This window comes from Arachis ipaensis, chromosome B06 (genome assembly GCF_000816755.2).
Source record: "Arachis ipaensis cultivar K30076 chromosome B06, Araip1.1, whole genome shotgun sequence".
NCBI classification, from domain to species: domain Eukaryota; kingdom Viridiplantae; phylum Streptophyta; class Magnoliopsida; order Fabales; family Fabaceae; genus Arachis; species Arachis ipaensis.
Window position 1 is genome coordinate 100977752 of NC_029790.2, and position 13715 is coordinate 100991466.

Consider the following 13715-nt stretch of genomic DNA (forward strand, 5'->3'; position numbering starts at 1 on the left):
TCATTAGTTTCTAGGCAAAATTCATATTTCTGGACTTTACTATGAGTTTGTGTATTTTTCTGTAATTTCATGTATTTTCTGACTGAAATTGAGGGAGCTGAGCAAAAAATCTGATTCAGGCTGAAAAAGGACTGCTGATGCTATTGGATCCTGACCTCTCTGCACTCGGAATGGAATTTCTGGAGCTACAGAAGTCCAATTGATGCGCTTTCAATTGCGTTGGAAATTAGACATCCAGGGCTTTCCAGCAATATATAATAGTCCATACTTTGCTCAAGGATAGACGACGTAAACTGGCATTCAACGCCAGTTCCATGTTGCAGTCTGGCGTCCAGCGCCAGAAACACGTTACAAGTTGGAGTTCGACGCCAGAAACAGGTTACAGCCTGGCGTTGAATGCCCAAAATAGCTCAGGCACGTGAGAAGCTTTAGTCTCAGCCCCAGCACACACCAAGTGGGCCCCAAAAGTGGATTTCTGCACTATCTATATAGTTTACTCATTTTCTGTAAACCTAGGTTTCTAGTTTAGTATTTAAACAACTTTTAGAGATATAATTTTCATCTCATGACATTTTTAGATCTGAACTTTGTACTTTTTGACGGCATGAGTCTCTAAACTCCATTGTTGGGGTGAGGAGCTCTGCTGTGTCTCGATGAATTAATGCAAGTATTTCTGTTTTCCATTCAAACATGCGCGTTCCTATCTAAGATATCCATTCACGCTTAATTATGGAGAAGGTGATGATTTGTGACACTCATCACCTTCCTCAATCCATGAACGTGTGTCTGACAATCACCTTCGTTCTACATCAGATTGAATGAGTATCTCTTAGATTCCTTAATCAGAATCTCCGTGGTATAAGCTAGATTGATGGCGGCATTCATGAGAATCCGAAAAGTCTAAACCTTGTCTGTGGTATTCCGAGTAGGATTCTGGGATTGGATGGCTGTGACGAACTTCAAACTCACGAGTGCTGGGCGTAGTGACAGACGCAAAAGGATAGTAAATCCTATTCCAGTACGATTGAGAACCTGCAGATGATTAGCCGTGCGGTGACAACGCACCTGGACCCTTTTCACTGAAAGGAAGGATGGTAGCCATTGACAACGGTGATCCACCAACACACAGCTTGCCATAGAAGGACGTGCGTGCGTGAACAAGAAGACAGAGAAAAGCAGAATTTCAGAAGACAAAGCATCTCCAAAACTCCAACATATTCTCCATTACTGCATACAAGTATAATTTGTGTTCTGCCCTTTTTACTTTTTACAATTCAAACTAAAAATTATTATTGATATTATATCTTGACTAAGAGTTACGAGATAACCATAGCTTGCTTCAAGCCAACAATCTCCGTGGGATCGACCCTTACTCACGTAAGGTATTACTTGGACGACCCAGTACACTTGCTGGTTAGTTGTGCGAAGTTGTAAGAGAGTAATGTGAACATTGACATTACAATTTCGTGCACCAAGTTTTTTGGCGCCGTTGCCGGGGATTGTTTGAGTTTGAACAACTGACGGTGAATCTTGTTGCTTAGATTAGGAAATTTTTGTCTTTTGGGTCAGAGTCTTTTATTTTCTTTTCAAAATCTTCTTTTTCAAAAATAATTTTTCTATTAAATCTTGTGCCAAACTTTAAGTTTGGTGTTTTCTTGTTGATTTTCCTTTGTTTTTCGAAAATTTTAGTTTGGTTTTCTAAAAATTTTAAGTTTGGTGTTCCTTCTTCATGTTCTTGTTGTTCTTGTGAGTCTTCAAGGCGTTCTTGAGTTTTCCCTCTGTCTTGATCTTAAAATTTTTAAGTTTGGTGTTCCTTGGTGTTTTCTCTCCAAAATTTTCGAAAACAATGAGCATTAAATCTAAAAATTTTAGATCTTATGTTATTTTATTGTTTTTCTCTTTCCTCGTTAAATTCAAAAAATATCTTTTCCCTCTATTTTAAAGCAATTTTTCGAAAATCAATTTTAAAATTCAGATTTTTTTTATTTATTTCAAAATTTAAAACTTTTTAAAAAAAAATCATATCTTTTTCAAAACTTCCTAACCACTTTCTCTCTCCTCATTTTTTCGAAAATCTTCACCCATCTTTATTTATTTTATTTTAATTTATTTTATTTTTGAAATAAATAAATAATTAAATAAATAAAAACATTTCTTCTCTATTTTACATCATCTCCCTTTCTCCATCATGGATCTAAGTGGAAATGAATAATCCAGAAGGACTCTGGGGTTATATGCTAAACCCTCTACTGCTTTATATGGGAGTAGTATCTGCATACCCTCCATTAGAGTCAGTAGCTTTGAGTTGAATCTTCAGCTCATTATCATGGTGTAGCAAAGCTGCCAGTATTCTGGTCTTCCACAGGAAGAACCTACAGAGTTTCTGGCACAGTTTTTACAAATTGCTGACACAGTACATGATAAGGAAGTATATCAGGATATCTACAGATTATTACTGTTTCCATTTGCTGTAAAAGACCAAGCCAAGAGGTGGTTAAATAACCAACCTAAGGCTAGCATAAAAACATGGAAACAGCTGACAGAGAAATTCCTGAATCAATACTTTCCTCCAAAACGGATGATACAGCTAAGGCTGGACATCCAAGGCTTTAAACAAGGAGATAATGAATCTCTTTATGATGCCTGGGAGAGATACAGAGAGATGCTAAGAAAATGCCCCTCTGAAATGTTTTCAGAGTGGGTTTAGTTAGACATCTTCTATTATGGGCTTGCAGAAAGAGCTCAGATGTCTCTAGATTACTCAGCTGGTGGATCTATCCACATGAGAAAGACAATTGAAGAAGCTCAAGAGCTCATTGATACTGTTGCCAGAAATCAGCATCTGTACTTAAGCAGCGAACCTTCCATGAAAAAAGAGGCTAAAACAGTGACTACTGAACTCAGTCCTGCTAAACAAGCTACTGAATTCAATCAGCAATTGGACTTTCTAACACAGCAGTTAGCCGAATTCAAAGATAGACTACAAGAGACAAGGATGGCTAATATAAATATGGAAGAACAATTGAAGCAAACAAAGCAGCAGCTATCAAAACAAATAACAGAAGAATGCCAAGCAGTTCAATTAAGAAGTGGAAAAACATTAAATACCCCACCTCAAGGCAGCAGGAAGCCAAGAAATGAGTAAATCACCCAAAATCCATCTGAGGACAGTAAGAGCCCAGGGAAAGATAATTCTGGCGTTAAAACGCCAGAAATTGGGTGGAAGGCTAGCGCTGAACGCCCAGACTATGCTCAGGACTGACGTTCAACGCCAGAAACAAGCAAGGAACTGGCGTTGAACGCCCAAAAGAAGCACAGTTCTGGCGTTCAGACGCCAGGAACAGATGAGGAGTTGGAGACGGTGGTCGTGGTCGTGGTCGTGGTAGTGCCACCAGAAGTGGTCGTGGTCGCCGGTGGGTGGCCGGAGACGGTGGTGAAGTATGGAAGAAGAAGAGGAATAGAAAAAAGGTGATGGAGAAAGAAGAAGGAGAAGGAAAATAAGAAAAGTGGTGAGAAAGAGAGACAGAACAGGGCGCGCTAGCTTTAAAACTAGTTCGCGCGACCGACGCGCGCGCAGTGCGCTGGCGCGTCGGTGAGGGTGGAGCAAGGTGCGCGTACGCGTCCAGGGCACGTACGCGTGAAGTCAGTTGGGTGCTTGGCACAAAGTTGGCACAAAGGAGGCCTAACTGTCTGGTTTTTGTACTAGAGTTGGCATGCAGCACAGGCGCGCAAACGCGCACACTGCGCGGACGCGTGCTTGATCGAGTTGGCAATCGGCACAGACGCGCCAAGTACGCCTACGTGTCAGTCGCGGGCACTAAATAGGCACAAAGAAGGCACAACTCTCTGGTTTTTGTACCAGGGAGTCCAGATTGCACGATCGGCGCGCGCGTGCACAGTGCGCTTGCACGTCAATGGCTATGTATGGAGGGGCGCATGGGTGCCTGGCATGAAATGGGCACAAGGTGGGCACAACTCTCTGGTTTTTGTAGCAGGAGTATAAAACGCACCACCGGCGCGCACGCGCACAGTGCGCTGGCGCGCGGATGCCCTATTTCCCTTTTCTTTCTTTTTTTTTTATACAACATAGAAAGAGCTATGCTAACATATTCTTGGCAGGTGTTTAAGCTAGTAGTCAAAGAGACATTCACAGTTTTATGCACTATTCAAAACAAAGCATTTTTCCTACTTCAACAATTCATCCATACCAAAATGATGAGAATATATGAACATCCTATCTATCTAACAAGGACAATAAAACTAGCATTCCTATGCAATCAACAACATCAAGAAGTCACAAAATTCACAAAAATCTAAAGCTAAAAGCAAGAAAGTATACACAAGGAAGATCTTACCACGGTGAGGTGCCTCCCACCAAGCACTTTTCTTTAACGTCCTTAAGTTAGACGGTCCTTCGCTTAAGCTTTCTCTCCTTTTGGTGCATCCTCAAGTAGGAGCACTTTCACTTCTCTTTGTGACTTGTAGCCATGGTACTTCTTCACTCTGTGTCCATTCACCTTGAAAGTTGTGTCACTTTGAGGGTCAAACAATTCCACCACTCCATAGGGCTTTATCTCTTTCACCTTGAAGGGTCCTTCCCATCTAGAACGGAGCTTGCCAGGCATAAATCTAAGCCTCGAGTTGTAGAGGAGAACCTCATCACCATCTTAAAAACCCTTCCTTCGGATGTGGTGATCATAAAAGGCTTTAGTCTTCTCCTTGTATATCCGAGCATTCTCGTATGCCTCTATCCTCAAGCACTCAAGCTCCTCTAGTTGTAATTTCCTGGCCGCACCCGCCTTGGTGAAATCCATGCTACACTGCTTTACCGCCCAATAGGCTCTATGCTCAATCTGCACCGGAAGGTGGCATGCCTTACCATAGACGATCCGAAAGGGACTCATCCCTAATGGAGTCTTGTAGGCTGTCCTATACGCACATAGTGCATCTCTTAATCGGAGGCTCCAATCCTTCCTTTGTGGATTTACCACTTTCTCCAGAATTCTCTTGATCTCCCGGTTGGATACTTCCACTTGTCCATTGGTCTGTGGGTGATAAGCAGTGGCAACCTTATGCGATACCCCATAGTGCTTGAGCAATGCCTCTACTTTCCTATTACAAAAGTGGGATCCTTGGTCACTCACGATTGCTCGTGGCGACCCATAACGGCATACAATGTTATTCCGAATGAAAGAAATGACGGTATTGGCACCATCAAGGTGGGTAGGTATTGCTTCTACCCACTTTGACACATTGTCAACCACTAACAGAATATACAGATACCCACTTGAGTTGGGAAACGGTCCCATAAAGTCAATGCCCCATACATCAAATATCTCACAAAACAACATAGGTTGTTGAGGCATCTCATCTCTTTGGGACGTGTTTCCCGACTTCTGACACTGATGGCATGACACACAGAATCGGTTAGCATCCTTGAATAAGGTTGGCCACCAGAATCCACAATCTAACACCTTTTTAGCTGTCTTCTGTGGGCCAAAGTGGCCACCACATTCGGATGGATGGCAAGCTTCAAGAATGGGTTGAATTTCAAATTCTGGGACACATCTTTGAATTATTTGGTCCACTCTCCTCTTCCACAAGTGAGGGTCATCCCAAATACAGTATTTGGAATCACTCCTCAACTTGTCCCTTTGGTTTTTAGAAAAGTTGGGAGGGAAGATTTTGCAACCAAGTAGTTTGCCATTGGTGCAACCCAAGGAAAGCTATCTAACACAGCATGCAAACTATCCAATGGGAATGAGTCATTGATCAGAAATGGATCAAATTTTAAATTCTCAAGGCGGCTTAAATGATTCGTAACCAAGTTTTGAGATCCACTCCGATCCCTAATCTTAATGTCGAATTCTTGCAAAAGCAAGATCCAACGTATAAGTCTAGGTTTTGACTCATTCTTTGTCAATAAGTACTTTAAAGCTGCATGATCTGTGTATACCACTATCTTGGATCCTAGCAAATAAGATCTGAATTTATCTAGAGCATGAACAATAGCTAGGAGTTCCTTTTCTGTAGTGGTATAGTTGGATTGTGCTGCATCCAATGTTTTAGAAGAGTAAGCAATGACATAAGGAAGTTTACCATCGCGCTGTGCAAGCGCGGCACCTACAACATGGTTTGACATATCGCACATTATCTCGAATGGTAGCGTCCAGTTGGGTCCTCGCACGATCGGTGATGTGGTCAAAACTCTCCTTAACTCTTCAAATGCATTCACACATGCACTGTCAAACTCAAAGTCCACATCTTTTTGGAGGAGGCGCGACAATGGCAAAGCAATCTTGCTGAAATCCTTAATAAAACGCCTGTAAAAGCCTGCATGTCCCAAAAACGAGCGGACCTCCCTCACAGATGAGGGGTGAGGTAAAGTGGTGATAACATCGACCTTGGCCGGGTCTACAGAAATACCTTCACAAGATACTACATGCCCTAACACTATACCTTGCCTTACCATAAAGTGGCATTTTTCAAAGTTTAAGACAAGATTAGTGTCAACACATCTAGCTAGGACCTTGGCCAAGTTCTCTAAGCAACAATCAAATGAAGTTCTATAAACACTGAAGTCATCCATAAAGACTTCCAGACAATTCTCCATTAGATCGGAAAAGACACTTGTCATGCATCGCTGAAAAGTAGCAGGTGCATTGCATAGTCCGAATGGCATCCTTTTATAGGCAAAGGTGCCAAAAGGACAAGTTAATGTGGTCTTTTCTTGATCTTCAGGGGGCAATATGAATCTGGAAGTAACCAGTGAATTCATCAAGAAAGCAATAATGGGATTTACCCGCCAAACGGTCTAACATCTGATCGATAAAGGGCAAAGGGTAGTGGTCCTTCCGTGTAGCGGCGTTCAATCTTCTATAGTCGATGCACACTTGCCACGCATTTTGTACTCTCTTGGTGACCACTTCACCATCATCCTTTTTAACCGCAGTGATGCCCGATTTCTTGGGAACAACCTGGACCGGGCTCACCCACTCACTGTCAAAAATTGGGTATATGATACCCGCATCAAGTAGTCTAGTGACCTCCTTCTTTACCACATCAAGGATGGTTGGGTTGAGCCTCCTTTGCGGTTGCCTAACCGGCCGAGCTCCCTCTTGGAGAAATATTCGATGCATGCACTTGTGGGGGTCAATCCCCACAATATCGGCTAGGCTCCAACCTATTGCCTTCTTGTACTTTCTTAGAACATCTAGGAGCTTCTCTTCTTCTTCACTAGAAAGCTCACTAGCAATAATGACCGAAAACTTTTGATTGTCCTCTAAGAAAGCATACTTTAGATGAGATGGAAGAGGCTTCAGTTCACTCTTTGCCTCAAGCTGAGGTTCCTTTTCATCAAGCTCACGGAGTTCATTCTCAACAACTTTCTCTTGTTCATCCTCTTGGATATCCGTCTCCTCATCAATGGGGTAGCACAACTTGTTGTGGTCTTCTTTCCGCACTTCCGCTACCACTTCATCAATTACATCACATCAGAGAACGGAATATTCTTCGGGAGGATGCTTCATGGCTTCTTCCAAATTGAACTTGTAGTTTTGTCTCCGACCTCAAAGGAATATATGCCGGTAAAGGCATCTAACTTGAATTTAGAGGTCTTGAGGAAGGGTCTACCAAGTAGAACGGAGGATGAGCTTCTATTTTCTGTTGGGGTAATTTCAAGGATGTAAAAGTCAACTGGAAAGAACAAGTCCTTGATCGCCACAAGTACATCTTCTGCTATTTCCATCACAGTGATCACACTTTTATCGGCCAAGGCAAACTTCGCCGCCGATTTCTTCAAAGGAGCTAAATTCAACCGCACAAAAATGGAGAGCGGCATGATGCTTATGCAAGCCCCTAGATCACACATACAGTCATGAAAAATGCGTCCACCAATACAACAAGACACCAAACAAGGTCCAGGGTCACCATACTTTTTTGGAATAGGTTCCATCAAGGAAGAAATTGAACTACCCAAGGATAATGTCTCCAGCTCTCCTATCCTATCCTTATGAGTACACAAGTCTTTCAGAAAATTTGCATACTTCGGAATTTGTTGGATAACATCAAGAAGTAGTATGGTTACCTCAACTTTCTTGAACACTTGAAGCATGTTTAAATCGAATTTCGGAGACTTCTTCGCTTTCTTCACCAAGGAAGGGAATGGGATAAGAATGGACTCATCCACTATAGCTTTTCTCTTGGGTTCCTTAAGGCTTACTCCTTCTTTCTCATGCCTTTTATCTACCACCTCTTCCTCATGGATATCTTCCATGACCCTAGGAGGTATCTCCTCCAATGTATTCTCTGACCGTAGAGTGATGGCATTGAGGTTGTCCTTGGAGTTTGGATGGGGTTGGGAAGGAAGGTTAGAAGAGCTTGAGGGTTGGTTGGTGTTGTTGGAGGAGGACATGGCCATCTTTGAAATCATGTTAGTGAGATGGGCCAATTGAGCACCCATGGTATCGAATTGAGCCTTGTAGCCCTCATCTCGTTTCTCCATAGCGGTTCTAAGCTCATCAAATTGATTGGTGGAAGATGAAGAGGGTTGGTTGGATTGTTGTCTATGGTGTGGTGCTTGGTATTTGGTGTAGTTACTTTGGTTTTAGTTGTGGTGATTTTGGTTGGCTTGGTGGTTGTTGTTGTTATGGTGGTATTGAGATGAAGATTGGTTGTTGTTGTAGTGAGAAGAAGAGTTGTTTCATCTTTGGTTTTGATTGCTCCCTTGTGCATTATCCCTCCTCCCTTGATTTTGATTACTACCATGTGAGTAGTTGTTTTGGCCTTGAGAGGGTAAGGCGGACGGTTGTTGTAATTCACATTAGCTACGACAAGGGCATGCTCCTCTTGAATTTGATGGCATTGATTGGTGTAATGTGTGGTGCTAGAGCACAAACCACAAATTCTAGGAGGGCCTTCAAGTTGAGCAAATTGGGGGTGGGGCTTGAATGGCTTGGATGGAGTAGTATTCCTTTTGATCTTTTTGTATTTGCGTGAGGATAGTAGTCATATCCCCAAGCGCCTTGGTCAAGCTTGCTTCGGATGGTGATGGTTCTACTACACCCTTGAGAGGATTACTTCTCACCCTTACGTGTTGTGTAGCTTCGACAACATTATTTATCAAGCTCCAAGCTTCTCCTTCTGTCTTGTTTTTTGAAAGGGAACCGCCACAAGAAGCGGTGAACAATCTTCTATCTTCTGCACAAAGACTTCCTCCGGTGAAGTAAGTAATGAGCAAGTGAGTGTTCAACCCATGGTGTGGACAAGATTCCAATAGTCTCTTGAACCGAGTCCAATACTCATACAAACTCTCTTGGTCCTTTTGCATTATACCCGAGATTTTCTTCCGGATGTAGTCGGTCTTCTCCGGTGGGAAGAATTTATCAAGAAACTCTCTTCTCAAGAAATCCCAATTGGTCACAATCTCATCTGGTTGTGAATAAAACCATGTCTTTGCTTGCCCTTTAAGAGAGAAAGGGAAGGCAAAAACCATGATAGCCACCTCATCGGCTCCATGCCTTCGAGCCGTAGAACAAGCAACTTGAAAATCTTTTAGATGTCTGATGGGGTCTTGACCCGGCAACCCATGATACTTAGGAAGTAGATTTATCAAGCTACTCTTCAACTCAAAGTTTGGATCAAGGTTGGGATACCTTGCTTGCAAAGGTTGAAGTATGATATCCGGAGCTCCTTGCTCATGCAAAGTGATCCGTCGTGGCTCCGCAATGTATGGCTCACTTGTAGGATGCAAAGATGTATTAGTAGTGCCAACAGAAGAATAGGAAGTAGTGGACTCCAAGTCACTCTCAGTACCGTCTAGTGATTCGGTATGTTCCTCAAAAGAGGCCGAAGTACTAGCCGTATAATCCAACCGCCGTCTAGCTTGCCGAGTGTGCAACAAAGTTCTTTCAATCTCAGGGTCAAACTCGGCTAAGCTAGAATTCGGTTGAGACCGAGTCATCAAACTTGGGAGTCATAGCACAAATATAAAAGAAATCTAAACTATAGCTAAGTATTGAAAGCAAGTAAACTATCTACAATATTCACATATTCACATAACCAATACCTAGGCATATGTTGCAACCATTCCCCGGCAACGGCGCCAAAAATTTGATAAGCCACGGATACCATCGGTAAGGAAATTCACAAGAAATTTGCATTGCAAGTATAGTCCTCAACCAACAAATAGTCTGCAGATCAAATTTAGAAGGAATTGGTTGTCACAAGTTCAACCCCAAATAGAAATAACTGAAGTATTCAAACCTCGGGTCGTCTCACAAGGAATGGGAAAACATATGCAACAACATTGGTTAGAAATCCGGGGTTGCAAGTCATGAGCAAGAAATTAAACTCAGAATCCTAACAAGCAAGCAATCTTGAAGTGCAAGAAACTAATTCAAATGACTAAAGCAAGATGTGAGCAATTCCAAACTAATAAGATAACATCCAATGTAATTCTACACCAAACTAAACAACTAATTATAACTAAGACAAAGTAATCAAGATTTTTGGGTTTTCAAATAAGAATGATAAAAGTAACTCTTGGCTAAGCATGGAAATTGAGATCGCTATCCTTGCCTCCATATCAAACATTGACAATTATGAGGTATCAACCCACTAAGTCTACTTCTCAAAAGCCTTAAGTATGTATTGTCTACTCCTAGGCTTGAAGTACGTCAAGTAGGTTTAATCACATCAACCCATAAGTCCCAACCTATCTACTAATTAGATTAGTAGTGGGTTAGTGTCAATGGGTATCAAGTTGATCACCAAGGGCTCTCAAATCACCAATTCAATGAGACCCAATGACTCAAGGTCACTCAATTCCCTTAGCTTATGCCAATAGTAAAGAAAACTACTCCATAATTAAAGGGAACATTTCGTCAAACACATGGTAAGCATTAGTAAAAGACATTTCCAAAAAAAAAAACAATTAAATTGAAATTAACAAATACCCACTAATAATTATCAATATAGAATCATTCAAACAACACAATTAACCATGAAAATCATCAATGCAACATTAACAAATCAAGATCTACAAGATTCATTAAATGGGTATAAAATGACAATTGACAAGTAAACATAAAACTAACACAAGATCTAAACAAAATTATACTAAGGAATTCAAATTAAATAATTAAAACTAGTAATTAACAAGATCCAATTCAGAATTCAACAAGGGAAGATCAAATTAAAGCTAGATCTAGAGAGGAACAAGGGTTTCTCTCTCTAGAAGAACAAAGAACCAAAAACTAGCTAAAAATTGTGTCTAAGTGTGAATGAATGATCCCCCCTTTCCCCTAGCATCCTTGGGTCTTTTTTCATGCAGAACCAGCTTGAAATTGGGCCTCTTGAGCCTCAGAAATTGCCAGGCACGATTTTCTTTAATGAGGTCACGTGCAGCTTGTGGCGCGTACGCGCCATGTACGCGTGCGCGCCGATTGACTTTGTGATCCACGCGTGGGCGCCAAGTGCGCGTGCGCGTCGGTGGGCTTTTTCTGATTCGCATGGAAGCGCCAATCCATCCGCGCCGCTTCTAGCTATCCGCATCCACGCGTGCGCGTGAAGTGCGCGTGCGCGCCCATGCTGAAGTTTCCGAAATCCAAATCTTCATGTTCCTTCCTCTTGTGCATGCTTTCTTTCTCTCTTCTAGGCCATTCTTACCCTATAATTTCTGAAATCACTCAACAAATATATCACGGTATCGAATGGCAATAAAAGAGGATTAAAATATGGCAGTTTTAAGGCAAAAGAAGCATGTTTTTCATCATGAAGCAATACTAGGAAGAGAACACAAAACCATGCATTTCTTGTGAATAAGTGCGGAAAATATTGACAAAACCCCCTAAATTCTACACGATATAAACCACAAAATTGTGGTTTATCAGTGGCCCATAAATAAAGACTGGGATAAGTTCTCTACTGGAGATGGTCTAAGAGAAAAGCCAGCTTCCAAATAATACATACAAATGAAACAACATTAAAAGGAGCAAGTGTTACCATAAAAAGTCTATTTTCCCATTTGGATGTGGAATGAACTTCCATATCATCACAAACAGTGACTACCAGAACTGGTCTGCATCGAGATTCAAATATACAACTTTCACCAATTCCATGAAATGGTATAGCACAGAGAAAATTCAAGGTTAAGAGAACTATACCATATTAGATGCCATGATAGATTTCACCAAAGAGAATGACATTAGTGTCAGAGGCCATAACATTTTCTAGGACAATGAAAACATGTAGCTTAAATGGGTCAATTCCTTATCTCCTGATGAGTTAAGGGAAACAGTGGAAAAAAGAATAAATTATGTGATTTCAAGATATGAAAGTGAACTTATTACATGAGATGTGATGAATGAGAATTTCCACTTTAGCTTCTCTGAGGACAATCTTGGTGAAAATGATGCAGCATAGTATTTTTCGAAAACTTACAAGCTTGATTCAAAACCATTATTGTTCAGGAATGAGTATAATATTATTGAATATAGTGGTGACAGAGCGACCATCCCAGCCAATTATATTGCAAAAAAGGCAAAGATTCGGTCATTTCCAGGAAATGAAGGAATCAGCAGCAATAGGGTTGCAAGGCCATTTCACTGCTAGCCAGCCAAATCTTGCTTAAATGAGAGCTACTCTTGATGCTTGATGCTGCTTCACTTCCAATATGGCTCACAGAAGTGAGTGTGGATTCAGATCCAAATCAGGTCTTCCTAAACTCTAGACAATGTTTAAGATATGAAAACATATGCTAATTTGATCAGTGTCATTCTTAAAATTCGATAGAGACGATCTTCTTAGAATTTTAGAATAAAATTGTACTACTTTAATTAACTATAGCTTATGACTTAATGATAAGACACCAAATTATATTCTCATTCTTGATTTTTGCATGGGAAGCAGGCAGAGCACTTGGAAGAAATTCTAAGAGAAGGATACTCTCATCCTTTTGTTGAAGGGATCATCATGTTTATCAGTCTGGCAATAGCTAGTTTCAAGGACATGGCTCTCATGCTGAGGAAAATTTTCATAATACTCCGGCCGATGACATTATGGACGAGCTCATCAATAAGTGGCAAGTTGAAACTCAGAAAGCCACAAAAGACAGCATTGGAGTTGTACATTTTTCACTGGATCAAGGAGATTATGATGTAACTGTGACACATCCTCTTGGCCACTCCTAAAAAACATTGAATTTAAGTGTAAAAAAAAGATTCTACACAACAAACTATCCATGTCAAAATGCATTCATAAAAGCTATAGCAAACATGTACATGTTAAAAGATCCTGATAAAATATTATATAATATTATTTTTGTTGAAATTTGATTTTCAATAGTCATGCAAACGAATGATCAAAGTGGGTTTCTTCACTCTAGTATTATGAAACAAGCACTCAATATATTTGAATATACTTATTAAGTTCAAATTTTAAAGATTAAAACAAAAAAATAATATATTTTCTTAAAGTATAATGCTTTGATCTTATACATCTCTTTCCATATGGAAGAAAGATGATAATTGTAATACTATAAACCATTTCAATAAGATCTTTCAAATTGTACATATTTGATAACTTCTAGGTACGCATTTTGACCTGAATCATTTGTTGTGATGACTCTTTAGTTAAATTAAGATTATGTTTTTTAGAGTTGTGGCAAAGAAGATATACTATATTGATATTATAATCTCAACAAACCACAAATTTTA

The 13715-nt window shown here is 40.6% G+C and overlaps 1 pseudogene; it reads left to right on the forward strand.

The window, feature by feature from the left end:
* LOC107647154 overlaps window positions 1-13260 on the forward strand; it is a 39693-nt pseudogene extending 26433 nt beyond the window's left edge.